The sequence below is a fragment of the Corvus hawaiiensis genome, chromosome 7 (assembly GCF_020740725.1).
Source record: "Corvus hawaiiensis isolate bCorHaw1 chromosome 7, bCorHaw1.pri.cur, whole genome shotgun sequence".
NCBI lineage: Eukaryota > Metazoa > Chordata > Aves > Passeriformes > Corvidae > Corvus > Corvus hawaiiensis.
The window spans coordinates 12207089-12222013 of NC_063219.1; the positions used below are offsets into that span (position 1 = coordinate 12207089).

At 46.1% G+C, this 14925-nt stretch overlaps 1 long non-coding RNA gene across 1 annotated transcript in view; it reads left to right on the forward strand.

The window, feature by feature from the left end:
* The window catches only part of LOC125329013, a 30146-nt gene extending 15572 nt beyond the window's left edge, over positions 1 to 14574 (forward strand). The window contains exons 2-3 of the long non-coding RNA XR_007205006.1: positions 2873 to 2940; positions 14369 to 14574. This is a non-coding gene — a long non-coding RNA (uncharacterized LOC125329013). The remainder of the gene's footprint in view (positions 1 to 2872; positions 2941 to 14368) is intronic.
* The last annotated feature ends 351 nt before the right edge of the window (positions 14575 to 14925 follow it).

Here is a 14925-nt window from a genome sequence, read left to right on the forward strand (position 1 = left end):
GGTACAATAAACTCCTAGTTATTTTAGAAGTCTTTAAGTGATTAAGGCAAAAGGATGGTTAATTATAAGATTCTAAAAACACAGCTGCTAAAAAAAAGTTTCCAGCAGCCACCAACTTATTATTTTTTCATCATCTTAGACATACTTATGACATATGGGAAAAATAAAAGATTAAATCTCTGTCCCCAAACTGCCCCCACAGCCACGCAGTCCTGGAACAAGCAACATCTTCTGAAAGAAGGAGGCTCGGCCTGACTCCCTGCCAGTGTGCGCAGGGGCGGCTTCCAGCCCCACGTTCACTTTCACAGCCTTGAAAGCTGAATCTTCTGTCGGGTTTGCAAAACATCAGCTGGGAAAACTGTGGCTAAATCAAGAGCAACCACAGTTTGCCAGGGAACAAATATCCCAGCTTTGGCCGTAATAGTCTTCTATGCGCTCCCGCTCATGTTTTCATTTCTCATACATCACGGAAATAGAAAAGTCATTGCTGGCATTGCCAGTGGGACTGAACTATGGAGCCCCATAAACATTTTCACTCTGTCTCAGTAAAGAGCAACAGCCTTCTCCCTGTGCCCACATTGTTGAGGCTACCTCAAAAATAAATCTGCCTACAAGAGGAAACCACAATATTTTTCCCAGAGGCGGATGGTGCCTTGGGTGGGGAAAAGATTTTATATCGCCAGTCTATCCATATGTCAAGGCCAAAGTAAGGAGCCCCTGGTGTGGTGTGGCACCCGGGAAGTTGGGCAGCAGTGGGCGACTGTTATTGTCGGCAGTGTTATTTATGCTGATGTGCTTTAAAAAAAATCACCACTTCATTTTAAAACTACAGATCAGGCAGGATGGCTTCTAATTTATGATCAAGGTGGAGACTGCTGAGGAAGCCAGAGACACTCAAATGAAAAGTAGATGTTGCTTCAAACACTAACCAGAAGCTGTGGTTGCACAAGTGGCACAGCAGTGTCTGTGGTGGCTTGGTGAGACAGACTTTCTATGAGTAAGGTCTGATCATGCCCCTATTACAACCAAGCCATAAGCAGCTAAGGAACACAAGATTAACCTTTGTGCTGCAGCAATGTACCAGTTATACATACTGCGATATCACTTCTTTTAGTTACATGGGAGGCAGAGACCATGGCTGTGATGGTGTTTGTACAAAGCTCTGGTGAAATAAACCATCCACATTGGGAGCACAGCAGAGTGTCCCTCATTTCCCAGTGTGACCATCAACTATTCTGAAGTGGGAGGAAAGAAGGCATGCCAGCCCACTAAAGAAACACTTCCAGCTCCTTTACAGAGAGATGTCATTGGAGGTTTGGAAAAATACTGGCCCGTGTTGGTTCCGAACCTTTCCAGGTCTGTCTGTGGCACATCACAGAGTGCTGGCATTGCTTGGCATTGGTGCCCTGGCAGTGCTGGTTCTGAATAGGGGCTGACAAGTGCCAGTGCTGCAAGTGGCTGTCATGACACCCTGAAATCCAGGATGTGCCTTTCTCCCAGCTGTTCTTCCCTCCAGTGTCCCATCACCACAGGCTGAGTGCTCACAAATAGAGCTGACAATGCTTGTCAGTGAGATTTGCAGCTTGAGTATCAGGAGAAAGGAAAATTTGGGCACCTGGGAGATGAGACCCATCCTTAAGCTAAACATGTGCAAATTTTTGAGGTGTGAGTGTAATGGAAACGTACGGGCTCCTGTACATGGGTGTGTACGTACTAGGGTTACCTGGCCCAGCTTGTGCAATACAGAAAGCCTCTCTACCGTCTCCCAGTTACAGGAAACCATTCCTAAAGCTTGCAAAGAAATGTCTGCAGGAGGATGTGAGGCACAAACTGGGGTAGCAGCAGGATGAGAAGCGGTAACCAGGCCTTCTCTGCCAGCATGTTTTTCCCCATGCTTGCCACTCTCCAACCCATTTTTTCCTGTAGAGCAGCTGGGATGTCATGCACATGCACCAAGCTACAATGTGTAAATGCTTGGTACCACAGCCATGCCACCAGCTGGCCATCTGCGTGGAGCTGAAATCCGGCTGCATGGAGCACCAGGGCTCATTCTCTGGGGCAGGAAAGTGTCTGATCCCTCCTCTCCACTCTCTGGCACTTTTGTTTCACAAAAACTATGCAACAAAGTGGTTGTAGCAGCAGGGTGGGACGATGCCTCACCCCAAAGCCACTCAGGATAGTGGAGACGGTGTCCTTCACCCTGGAGCCTCTGGGACAGGACAATAACAGCAATAACACCATCAGAATTGTTCTCCTGGGCTCACGGAGCTGTAGATCCCAGCAACAGCCACCTTCAGGCTCACACCAGTGCAGGGGAAGGTGTGCTGGCTTTCTGCTCCTCACAAAAACTGTCTGCACTCAGGAGGTTTTCCCACCACTTCCCATGAAAGGCTCATGCAAACACCTTTACCGTCATCATAGCTTGTGTTAACTCGGTATAACACAGACCAGCTGAAGTTTATAGTGCTGTTTTTTACAGAGGAGCATTTATTTCTTGTATCAACTCTCAAGGATGTTTTATCTGTTTTATATCCCATTGAATCCTCTGTGAAACTGCACTAGTTTACAATAATTTTATTACTTTATTAATTAAACGTTTTCCAACAAGCTAGCTATGGCATTTCTTATCATCAAGGGTTCCATTAGTTTTTAATGGTGTGAGACAAAATTACCATTTACCCACATGCAATTTAAGAAGCATCATTAACACAGAGAAAGCACCAGGTGGGATTTCTAATAGTTACTGTTTCTCATTTTTGTTTTTATTTAAAAGGAATAACTGGTTTTGAGGTTTTTGCTGCAAGGTTGCCAAATCCTCACTTTGTTTTTTATGTTCAAGATAATTTAAAATAATGTTCTTTTATCTCCTTAGGCTCTTCTTTACACTTTTCCCTTATCAGCACATCGTGCAGTGTGTACGCAGTGTCTCGGTGCAGCCGGGTGAGTGTGTTGTCTGCACAGTAATCACCAAGAACAAAGACTCATCTGCACGGTCAGTGAGCAGGGCTGGGGGGCTGTGTGTGCACACGTGTGCCTGAGACACTGCCTGGCTTTGCAGGGCTGTGGCAGGAGGGAGCTGAGCTGTTGCAAGCCCCAAACCACATGCAGCTCTCACCTTGTGTGGCTCAGGGCCCACAGGCAGTGGTCACTGGGTCCCACAGGACCCATTCCAAGCCCAGGAGAGCAGGCACTGCTCCTCAGCCATGCTCCTCCATGGCATCAGTGACCAGCATCATGAGGACAGGAGTGGCAACGTTCCTTTTTAAAGTTCTTGAGAAACTTTGACACAGTTTGATACTCTGATAGTGGTGTTCGATGTGAAAGACAAGGGAAACCCCATGAATGTAGTAAATATTTATCTTAAACGAAATGGGAATAATTAAATGGCACCTTCATTACCACATTCTATTCAATTATGCTGACTATTAACTAATTGCTGACTCAGTCCATTTACATGTTAATAAATGTCTGTGTTTAAGGTCCTCCTTGGTTAATTTTCTAGGTTTAACAATATGGAATTGCCGGTCATTTTTTTCTCCATGAACTCATTGCTTTTGCTTAATTCCGTGACCTCCTGCTGCCATGCATGGATGTGGGTGGTGCAGCCCTGCCACTGGCCATGGGGCACGCGGTGGGTCAGAGCTGCGGCCTCGCCGGCGAGATGGAGCGTGAGGGTCCAGATGGTGCACGATCCCATGAACTGCTGAGCGTGAAGCACGCGGGAGGGTGTTAGGGATATTTAGTGGGATGTGTTTGACAAGGTGTTTCCTTATTTAAAGGGGAGGGGAGGAAAAGGCAGATGGTGTGGCTGTTTCTAATGACATTCCCTGGCTGGGTTTTTTAACAGCAGACATAAGAGGGGCATAAGCACCTGACGCGCCTGTCTGCTTGGCTGCTGGGAGGGAAGGGACGCTGACAAAACAGGTCCCACTCCCACCCCGCTACCTGTTCTACTTATTTAATATGCCAGGGTGCCTGGTGAGGCAGATGGAAGGGTCTGTCCTGGGCCAAAGTCCCCAGAGCCACTGGTCCCTGCCCTGCTGCCGTGTTTACCCTGTCGCTCTGTTGCCTCACAGCCACACGGCTTGGGGGAAACAGCTCTCTTTCACAGACCCCCACCACCCCTGTTTTGCTTCCCCGCACCCCTCTCCCTTCAGCCTCATCCTGTCTTATTTTCCTGCTCTCTCAGCCCTCTTCTCACCCAGGTGGCTGCGCTGTCACTGCCACCACTGTGCAGGTCTGTTCCACTGCAGGTTGGAGCTGCCTGCCCTGTGGCCTCTTGGAAACACCTGGGGCGATGCTCTGGGTGGGAGAAGGGGGGTTACAAGTGGTGTTTTCCTCTTGGAGGTTTTTAAGCACTCTACAATCAGAAGTGGTCCGATATTTTTTTACGCTTACAAGCATCTATTAAGATAGAAGCAAATTCTGAACTTCCTAAATGGGCAGATAGTTGTTCCATGAAAGAGAGCAAACAAATGCACAGGGATGTCCTCTGCTTTAAATGTACGCTGCACTGAACTTCTGGTCAGATAAATTTCTAATTAATTTGCTTGTGCAAAGCATGGAACAAAAGCTCTGATTATATATTAGAGCAAGAGGTGCAAAAACATCTTCCTGCAAAGGGACTCTGGGGTGGCCGTCCTGGGGGTGATGCCACTGCAAGCCGCAGTGGGAGTCACCAAAGCATCCTGACCCCCCTCACCATCCCAGGGAGTGGGACAGATCCCACCGCCCCCTGTCAGCCTCAGGAACCCCCTGCCCGGGCCGGCGGCCGGCTGGGTGGGTTTGGAAGCGGTGCCAGGCGGGCAGGCGGGCAGCGCAGAGCTGTGACTGGCACTTTATGCTAATGGCTCAGTCATTATTTATTCCTTTGGAATTCATTACAATCGCATTATTTGCGATCGGCTCATTTAGTGTCACGAATGCATCCGTAGGATTTTTTTATTGTGACTTAATTAATAATGAATGATTCTATTCTGAAGCGCCGCCGTACGCCGGGTTTTAAGGCAGGCGCAGGAGTTACAGCGAACGCTGCTCGGCTGCTCCGTGCACGGTGACAAACGGGCCAGCGAGTGCTGCTCAGACGCCGTGGCCCCACGGGCAGAGGCCCGGCAAGGGCTGTGCAGGCTCCACACAGCTTCCCTGTGGCCAGCAGCCCTCAGCCCAGGCATCCCGTGCAGCTGCAGCTCCAGCTTTCTCTCTATTCAGAGTACGGGTTTTTTTTGGCGGCAGCGGCTCAGAGCTGACTCTCCTACCAAACCCAAAGTTGAGCACCGACCTTCCCTAAAGCAAGAAAAAACTTCAAAAGTGTTTTGGGAAAATTCTGTCTCAGTTTTCGTTGACCAGTAATATACTTGTGTATTGTAAAGCTGCACAGGAAGAGAAGATCTTCAGTGACAGAAAATCTTCACCGTTTTACTTAAAAGTAAATATTTTCTTTGAACATGGTAGTTTCAAAAAAGACCCCAAAAAACAAAACAAAGAAACATTTAACTTTTTTTTAACATGAAATTTCCAGCAATACTTAAAAAGTAATTTTATTTTGAACGCACTGAAGTGACATTGACTTTTCTAATTTTTTTCCCTCCTCAAGAACCTTGGCAATACCCAAAAGAATATACTCTTTTTTTCCCAAGAAAGTTCTCACCCAAATCTTTTGCCAAGACCTACTTTTACGTGAACCCATGCCATCCATCAGCTCCATTTCTCACTGACCCCAAGCCTGGGTAAATGTGGCACCACAGCATGGAAATGGTTTCATCTTTCCCTTCTCAACACCTCCTTGCTAAAAACGCTTCAGTTTAGCAGCAGGGATGTCAGTTCACACTGGCCTAAATTCATTCCTGGAGGAGCGGTGCAGGGAAGTCTCTGTCCCCTGCAAACCCGTCTCAGCTGGGCAGGTTGATCTGCACCATGTTTTTTTATTTTCACAAAGTCACATCATTTCAAATCTCCCTGCAGAGCAACAAGCACATTTTAAAAATATTTCTGAAAGCCTATAAATAGTTATAATGATATAAATAATATTTTTGTGAATGCAAACCTAGTCCTCTGTTTCCCACAAGCACAGCCTGGGGGGACAGTAAAAGGGCAGCATGGCAGCTCTGGGTTCAGACACATGGGAATATTTAATGGGAAGCAACAGCTTCTCCTTTCTTCCCATCCGGGGTACACCCACACCCCTCGCAGCATTCCAGGGGCTCATCTCCCTCTGGGTGGTGGGAGCTGGGCAGAGCCACGGTGGTAGCTGCCAGCTTAGTCTGGGTTTTGCAGCAGGAGCCTTGAGGCTCCCAGTCACCCCGGCAGGCAGCACCCAGACCCACACGGCAGGGCAAACCCCACCCATGCCGTTCATACCTTTGACACAAGCACTGTAGACAACTTCCTTTCAGATTTTTAAGGCTAAGCCGACGATCTTGTTTCATTTTGTTACAATGAATACCTATAACTCAGGTAATCAACCTGAACTAACAGCAAAAACTGTGTCTGGTTGCGGACTAATTTCCAGAAATAGCTAAAGTTGTGACATTTTGTGAATTTTCTTGTAGTAGCCATTGTTGGCTACATTCTGAGAGAATGATTCTCTTGCTCAACCCTACTGAGAGTTTCAGGTTGGCATAAGACCTTAAATCCTTTATGGACAGCTGCAAGACAAACATATGAAGTACTTGCTAACATCAAGTCATAGAATACTTTGCACTAATACTTCAGGACAAAATTTCCTAAAAAAAAAGGTTACAGCAAAGAAGGATTTTTAGAAATCTATTTTTGCTCATGGTGTGACATTTTAAATAGCAAGGGGAAGGGATCCTCACCCACTCCCTTTGCAAAACCTCCCGATAGTGCCATGCCGCTTCCAGGTGGGAAGTCCTCCTGGGCAAGCAGGACCTCCTGGCTGTGCTGGTGCATGCTGGTGCAGGGCTGGATTCCTCCCACACATTGCTATTGGCTTTAGGTCCTTACAGAGCAAATTACTCAAGCAAAAGTCCCTTAAGACTTTTGTGTCAGAAAGCAAAAGTGGAAAAATTCTAAGTCAGGACATGCCTGTGCAGCTTGCTATGTTTGGCCATGCTATTCCTCTTCTCAAGTATAATCACTTAGGACGGTCCCACAGTAGCATTTTTATGTGTAGAGGACGTGGGTGCACAGAAATTTTCAAGGAAAGAAGGAAATAACTGAAGGCCTGAACATTTCCTTCAGTGCATGAGGAGGAGAAGGAGGTTGTTAGTAGCATCATTGTCCCATCAGTGCACACAGGAGCTGCCTGTCCCCACCATGGAGGTGACAAAAAGTTGTGTGAGAATATCTCTCTCTCAAGAACATTACAAAACTAAAATGTATGCTCATAAGTTGCCTTCAAACCCTCAGAAGGAAACTGCCAACCATGGTGACTGTAGAGGCTGCTGTGTCTCTGAGAACACAGAACTCAGGAGCTCCCCTCCAGCAGGGCCACCTGAAGGGCTGCACATCACTTGTCCCTTTGTTTTTTCTAAATAAACAGAAATAGGCGACTCTGGCTGGTGTGTAAAATCACATAACGCACACACTTCCTAGCAGACAAACCAAGAGATGTCTTCTTTGTTGTGCATATATAGGTACACACATACCTCTCTCCACACCCATTTCATTATGTTATTGGTGAGTACCTGGAGGTGGGGGGTGTGGAGAGTATGTGTGTTTTGTTTGCTTGCGTGATCACTGCAGAGAAATCCACATTAAACAGGGAATTGGAGACTGTGTCTCTCTACATGAAATCCAGCTTAATTTTAGAGCAAATACTGCTACCAAAAGTGCTGCCAGAGTCTGCATTGCACAACTCCAGACAGCATCTTTCATAAAATGATTATATTTTTTCTAGATGTAGTGAAAGCCTTGAAAAAAGTTTACTTGATGTCTAACCAAGCAATGCTGCATCTTCAAATTTGAAGGAGAGCTCAGAAAGTTAGTTTTTTATTATTCTTCATTTAAGTATTATTTTTTAATTGCAGCGTATTAAACATAAAATCTGGTACAATCTTTAAAAATAAATAGGACCTAACTATAAATGGGCCCTGTTGTGTTTTTATCTTTGACAAGCAAGTAATTGCTTCTCAAATTTATCAGTTTGTTTATGCAAAAACCATTTACCAAGCCTAGCTCAAAAGCATCAATTTCATCATTATCATCTTATTAATTTAGCCAAGCTATAACACAGCTGATTATTCCTGAGTAATATCCTCTGCAGCACATCATGTGTGGCAAAACCATCTGTACAGTACCTATTTAATAAATAAACCCTCGGCTAAATGTCTCTGTTTATTGAGAACTAATGTTTATAGAAAATATAATGGAACTCAATAAATAACTCAGCTTCATCAACCTGCATATGAATCAGTATGAAGAACGCTGACATCATCACCTTTCAAGTACCAGAGAAAGCAAAATTACCCAAAAGAGCTATAGAGTCAATATTAAGGCATTAAAACTGCAATGAAGGCATATTAATGCTTAAAACTTCATTGTTGGCAGTAGAATTGCCACCACGGACATATTTTATAACTCTAAGAATACTTAGGCTTTATGACTGTTTCTTTGTTGAGTGCCTTGCACTTAATGTAGTTTTCCACTTTAAATAAAAAAACCCCTCAAGATCTTAAAAAAAAAAAAAAAAAAAAAAAAGGAAAAAGAAAATTGCTGATTCCAAGCATTCATTTTTAAAATAATACAAACTGCTGATTCCAATTGTTCGGATGGAGGAGAAGGCGAACTTATTTAACTCCATGCTTCCTGAGCTCCTGGCAGCAGGCACGGGGTGTGCCGAGGTGAAAATTGCTCAGCAGCACTGCACAAAGATTACAGAGCAGTCCATGCACAGCCTAAGACATTATTAATAGAATTCCAGGGTTTAGGGGAGAGAAAAATGAATAGAGTTGTGGCAGACATTGGGATACTTATTGATCGTTGGTTGTTCCTACAACAGCAGCTCTCACTCGTTTATTTGATTTGGTGCTTTAAAACTGCTTCTCTGCCACAAATCAGGCATTTAAAACATATCTCTACACCATCAGCAAATAGTGACAGATTAATTTCTTACAGCTCCTTTCCTGGGGCCCTCTGAGAGCAGTTTTTCTTTGTTTATATTTTGCCGTCTTTATTGCTGAGGAATATGACTCCGTGCATGCAGTTTAAGAGAGGGCACTGCAAGGCTGCAGGCATGGGTGGACATCCAGTCAGCATCATCCTCTGCAGTCCCCCCCAGGTGCCTCCAACAGGTCACAATTCCACAGGAGACAACTCTCTCCTTCATGAATGCAAAGTCCCACAACACTGCGTCAGTAGCGCGGCAGCTCCAGCTCTTGTGAGTGATCAAGGACACAGTGCACATTCTTACGACTTCTCGCAGCATTTCGCTGCCCGCAGGCAGGGCCAGCCTCCCCGGCGTCCCTTCTGGTGGGAGAGACCGGATCAGAGGGACCAAGTGTGAGACACAGAAAACATATTTCATAATCCACTCATTAGCACACACGTGATGGGAAACACTTAAGGGTGTGAATATTTTTAACACTGTATGTGTTTACATAAAAAATGTGACTTACACAAATCTTCATTTGCTATGCTGTATAAACTTGCTACATGGATTAGAACTGGTCCATCATGCTTTCCTGGGAGAGACAGAAAAGGGACAGCGAGGTCTGAAGAACCTGCTGCTTTACTTCCCGTGTCCAAAATGGCTTGAAAAAAATAAGAAAAAGTAAATGTGCTTCTGAGTTATGAAAAAATGCATTTTCAATTCTTGAAACATTTTGACCAGATAACTAGAGAAACAAAGCAAAAAACAAAAAATCCCTAATGACGACAAATGGAAAAATTTGAGAGATTTTTCTCCAATGAGAGAATATCTGGGGGAGCCCCCAGCCATCTCTCTCAGCTTGCAGATTGCTGTGGCACCATGAGGTCCAGCTGTCCCCCAGCGTGGGGTCTTGGACTTGGGATGAATTCACCCCTCACACCCTGCAGGCAGCAGCAATCAGTGCCACATCCTGCTGCAGCCGCCTTTGTTAACTCTCGTTCAGAAAGCGTTTTTGGGGAGCAGTTGTTGACCCCTCAGCCTGGGGGACTGCTGCTGGGCAGCACAGACAAACCCCCACACACCAGACACGTGCAGCACCCAGGTTCACTCTTCTGAAGGACTTTCAGGCTGGCAAAGGGCAAGAACATCACCGGTCGGATCATCACCAGTTGGAGCATCACCGGTTGGATCACGCTGATCTCTGCTAGTGACAAGGCTGACGGAAACAAGCTGGGTGCAATCCCACATTAAATCATCACGTCCGAGCATCTCAGGCACTCTGCAAGTGCCTTGAGTTTTTCCCATTCTCCTCAACTTATGTTGCACATATGCAGCTCTTGTTTGCCTTCCTGAATAAAATAGCAGATCCACAGCGCTTCGCCGCCTAATGAAACTGAACATATTTAGAACATATGTGAGCCCGCTCGTCGCGAAAAGAACCATTTGTGGTTAACGAAGAAAGTATTCATGGTTTTGCTGCTAATTGCAGGGCGGTCTGCGTTTTCTTTCTGAGGGAAGAAAAAGGTAGCGCTGCAGTTGGAAGCACACAATAGAAGCATGGCACCTTTTTTTTTTTTTGCTGAGTTTTGATGCCTTTGGATAAGCGAATCAATCCATGGGGCAAGGACATGGATGGGGGAGAATTATCATTGGTAATCCTTATGTGGTTGTACATCAGCTGAAAACCCGTATGTTTCTTTTAATTATTACTCACGCTGCACATGAAAAGATGGGATATTTTCCTCGCTCAAAGTTGATGGAGGTTTGCCATCTATTATAATCTAGCAGGATCTGCCAGAGCTGGAGACTGGCAATTCCCAGTGACTCCCAGATAGCAGCACTGCCTACCACAGCCTCATGACCAGGGCTCTGCCATCACTCAGGGGCCAAGAGAGTTCTCCTCCTCTCCCGGCTTCCAAGATGCTGTTTCTTGTTCTTTAAGGTTTGCTGAGAACTCAAACTGCTCATGAGAAATGTCACCAAAGCAATATATTAGACAATTTACTGAAAGTATAACGCATTATTATTAATCAACATGTTCCAACCTACTGTTCTGTGGCAGGCACCAAATCTCCACTAATTCTGGAGTATTGAATCAACACAAATTTTTCTAGCCAATGTAATTTTCAAAATTTTAATTAGTTGAAGTGTCTTATCATACCCCACCCTCAAAATTATCCCTGAACCCTCCCTTTGCTTCTAAAGATAAATAATGTTATTTTTTCTTTCAAAAAGAGAATTAAAATTGTGATTAATATCTCCTTCAGAAGTATAAACTGCTACATCTTAACATTATGAAATGTGAAAAAAAATCTTTCGTCACTATCTTTACCAGATTCAGAAATTCATCATAATCTGTGGCTTGAGAATGTATTAGTAAGTGAACAAACTGATACAGAATGATCACAGAACTGGCAAGTCCCAAATGAACCCTAAATTAGAAGCACGTAAACCATCAATGCACTTGAAGGGACCAATAAGAGTTTTAGCAGAGAAAAATCAGGATCAAAATATGAGATAAATGCTGCAGGGCAGAATATACAATTTTAAAGGCTTATTTATATGTTATACAGAGAGCTGAGCTGATGTTACACAGTCAGTACTAATGTATCTGCCTGAGTGGGAGGCTGACAATTTAATTCAGAGAAAGAATTTAGGTTTTGAATGAGTTTGCACGCACATGGAGAGTTGAAGCACTGAGGGAAAGGGCTTAGTTTCTAATGAACGAGTGTTTCAGAGGGCTAAAGTTTTAACACATGGTTTTGGTGTCCCTGGCCGCTGGCAAGATTGGAGTTGCTGTAGAGGGGCACTTTCCATGTTCCTGCACTCAAATGTCACGTTGCAACAGTTGTCCCCAAAAATGCAGGGCTGAAGGAGGAGACAGGGAAAGGACTCTGCGGACAAACCCTGCTGTCCACAGCAATAATGCGCTGCAAGCAGAAGGGTTCAAAGACAGAACTAACAGCAGGGCCCAGGCAGACAGGACAGCACATTTTCACCTTTTGAGTTTGTGCAGGCTGTCCATTCTCCCCTCAGGGGACTCAGATATAGGTGCTGGAGTGTGCTGCCAGGTGGGAGCCAGCAGGCTGGGTCTCGGCATGAGGGAAGGAGAGAAGAGGGACACACTACTTGTCTGAAGACCAGGTCCTGCCTCCGTGCTGGGGTTTGGCAAGGGTCACGTGGCATGCTGGGACCAAGGCCAGCACCATGGCAGCCTTGGGATGCAGGTGATGGCATTGCAGCTGGCTGTGCGAGATTTCTGCCAGAGCCATTGGATTTATGGCAATGAACACTTTCCTGAAGGGTGCCTTAACTGACAAAATCCTGGTGGCTGCAGGTGAATAAGCTGCACAGTTCATGGGCAGTGGAAAGGAGAGGGAGCAACTGAGATACAAAATGCAGATAAGACATTAATTTTTCCCTCTAATATTTTATGAAGAGGAAAGATTCCCTTTACAGTTGCCTGGCTGCTTTTAAAGAGTACCCAAAAGGGATATATTCCCAATTACGTCCTTCTGCCCCACTGCTCTGACAGTCGCACATTGCTCTGCAGACCAAAACCAAATGAATGAGAATGCCTTAAAATAAAGTGCACTCTTTTTGGTGTTCATAAATAGTGATTTATGGTGCATGATCACCATGAGTATGCCATGTAGCAACACCATGGCAAAGTACAGTCAGCATAGAAAAAAGTTTAGGGCTTGGGCTGGAGTAAAACTGCCAACAGGGGGAAACCTGGCTGAGGGGAAAACTGGACTCTCCTTCGCCTTTCAGAGGGGACGTGAAAAACCAATATGCTTGTGCTTGGTACAATAACCTTACAGCAACTGAGAAAGAAGGTAAGGAGATCATTGGAGCAAGATAATTGTAACGAAGCAAGACTAATGCAGCAGCCCTCCGGCAGCTGAATGTCCCTGACCATCAGCGTGTCCTGCCAGGCTCTCATCCCTCTGTTCCTCACCCCGATCACAGGCCAAGGCAGTAGGGAGCGCCGTGCTACCATCACAGCATGCATACCAAAATAGCCTCAGCAAGGCTGTTAAGAAACTAAATTACATCCTTGATGTCTGCTGACTTCCAGAGGGCTGGTTTTGTTTACAGGATGCGTAAGAGCCAGTGGACTCAGCTCAGCAAGAATAGAAACCCCTCCATTACTGTGAGGCCGGACAACAGATGGCAGGAAGGTCATGGGCTGGGTTTGTAACCACAGGGTGGGCAAATGCTGACCTGGTCTTTGGGGACATACAGGCTTGGCCAGCAATTCCCTAATCACCCTGTCACAGGGGGCATTTTGGGTGCACTGCTCTCCACCACCCTGCTGATGACACAGTGGCTCGGGGCACCCAGGGTGCAGGTGGCCCACAGGGCTGGCATCATTGGCTTCCACCCACGCTGCAGCAGGCGAGAGACATTTGCAGGGAGCCTGAGAGGTCAGGAACTGGTCCCTCTGGGCTATTTCAGGTTGGTGATTGCAGGTTGTGGCTTCTACTCCCCTCTGCCGTTTGACTCAAATGTGGTCTGATGGTGAGAGCAGCCAAGGGTGAGGAAGGGCTGTGGGGTTGCTCTGGGGTCAGGCTCATTTGCAGCCACCGATGATGTCGCTGGGAAGGTGGATGATCTATCACCTTGACATCAAACTGAATGGTGCCGCTCAGTGCTGCTTCTGCTGGGGCTGCCTGGACAACACACCCCATCACTGCTTTTTTCCTTTCCGTAGCCACCTCCCACCTGAGGCTCCTGGCTCACCCAGAGCTTGATTACTTCAGCTGGGTCTTTCAGCCTCCTGTACCTCCTGGCCAAGGTGCTCCTAGCTAACAACCACAGTAATTATGAGTTCCCAAGTGCACGACCATCGCACTTCCTTCCAGCCAGCACCCTGACTTTGGCCATCCCTGTTCCGGTACCACATTGCACTCTGTCTACCACAGCAAATTTCATGCGGACATTACCACATTAGTGTCAGGGTAAATGGCTAAAATACAGAAACAATCTGGTTCCAAGAAGCATGCTTTAAAAAACGGGCAAGTAACTACCCTCTCATGCCACACGTCTCTTTGAAGTGTATAAAGTCACTGTCTCTGCCAACATGCATGTGGGGATTACTGCCTCTCTGTGATGCCACCCATCAGCTCTCACTCCCTAACTCCCCTCCTGCCTGCAGCACCACCATCACCAAGAAAAACAGGGGCAATTATTTTGGGGCCATTCCAAAATTACCTGTAATTCTTAGTGCAATATGCCCTCGCTTTTCTCCCTCTCTTTGTTTTCTTTTTCTTGATTCTGATAAATAATTGTGGTTTGTTTTATTTTCCTTTGCAGGTCTACTGCAGCTGCAACAGGAGAAGCTTCTCTTGCCTTTTACGTGATGCTTCATAAAAGACAGTAGCTCTTGAACCTGGAGTGAGCCAGAGAGCATTATTTCTGAGGTCCTCAGTAATAATGCACACACCATCCTCCACAGATAAGAAAATAATGTCATTGCCAGGTTAGCTGTTGCTTGAGAAATACAGAATCCTATTCCTGAAGGCAGCTGTTCTCTGTTTGGTGGAGGAGCACACAGGTTGCTGTGGCAAACCAAACTGAGTTGCCAGGCTGCAGCTTTGCTGGGGAGCTCCAACAGTGCAGAGGGGAGCCCTCCTGCCTGGCTCCTGCTGGGGCAGAGGGATCTGCCATCAGCTCCCTCTTCCCAGCAAGTATCTGGGATGCCCAGGCTGTGACAGGGGTGCACTGCAGCCCAGCCATCTGGGGTGCCTTACAGCCTGGTGCTGCTGAGCTCCAGTAAGGGTGTTACATTCTGACCCACAATTACCTATTTAGGTTCTACTCCACTGGTAAAACTGTTTTCCATGGAAAACAATAGGCTCCTCTGCTTGCCA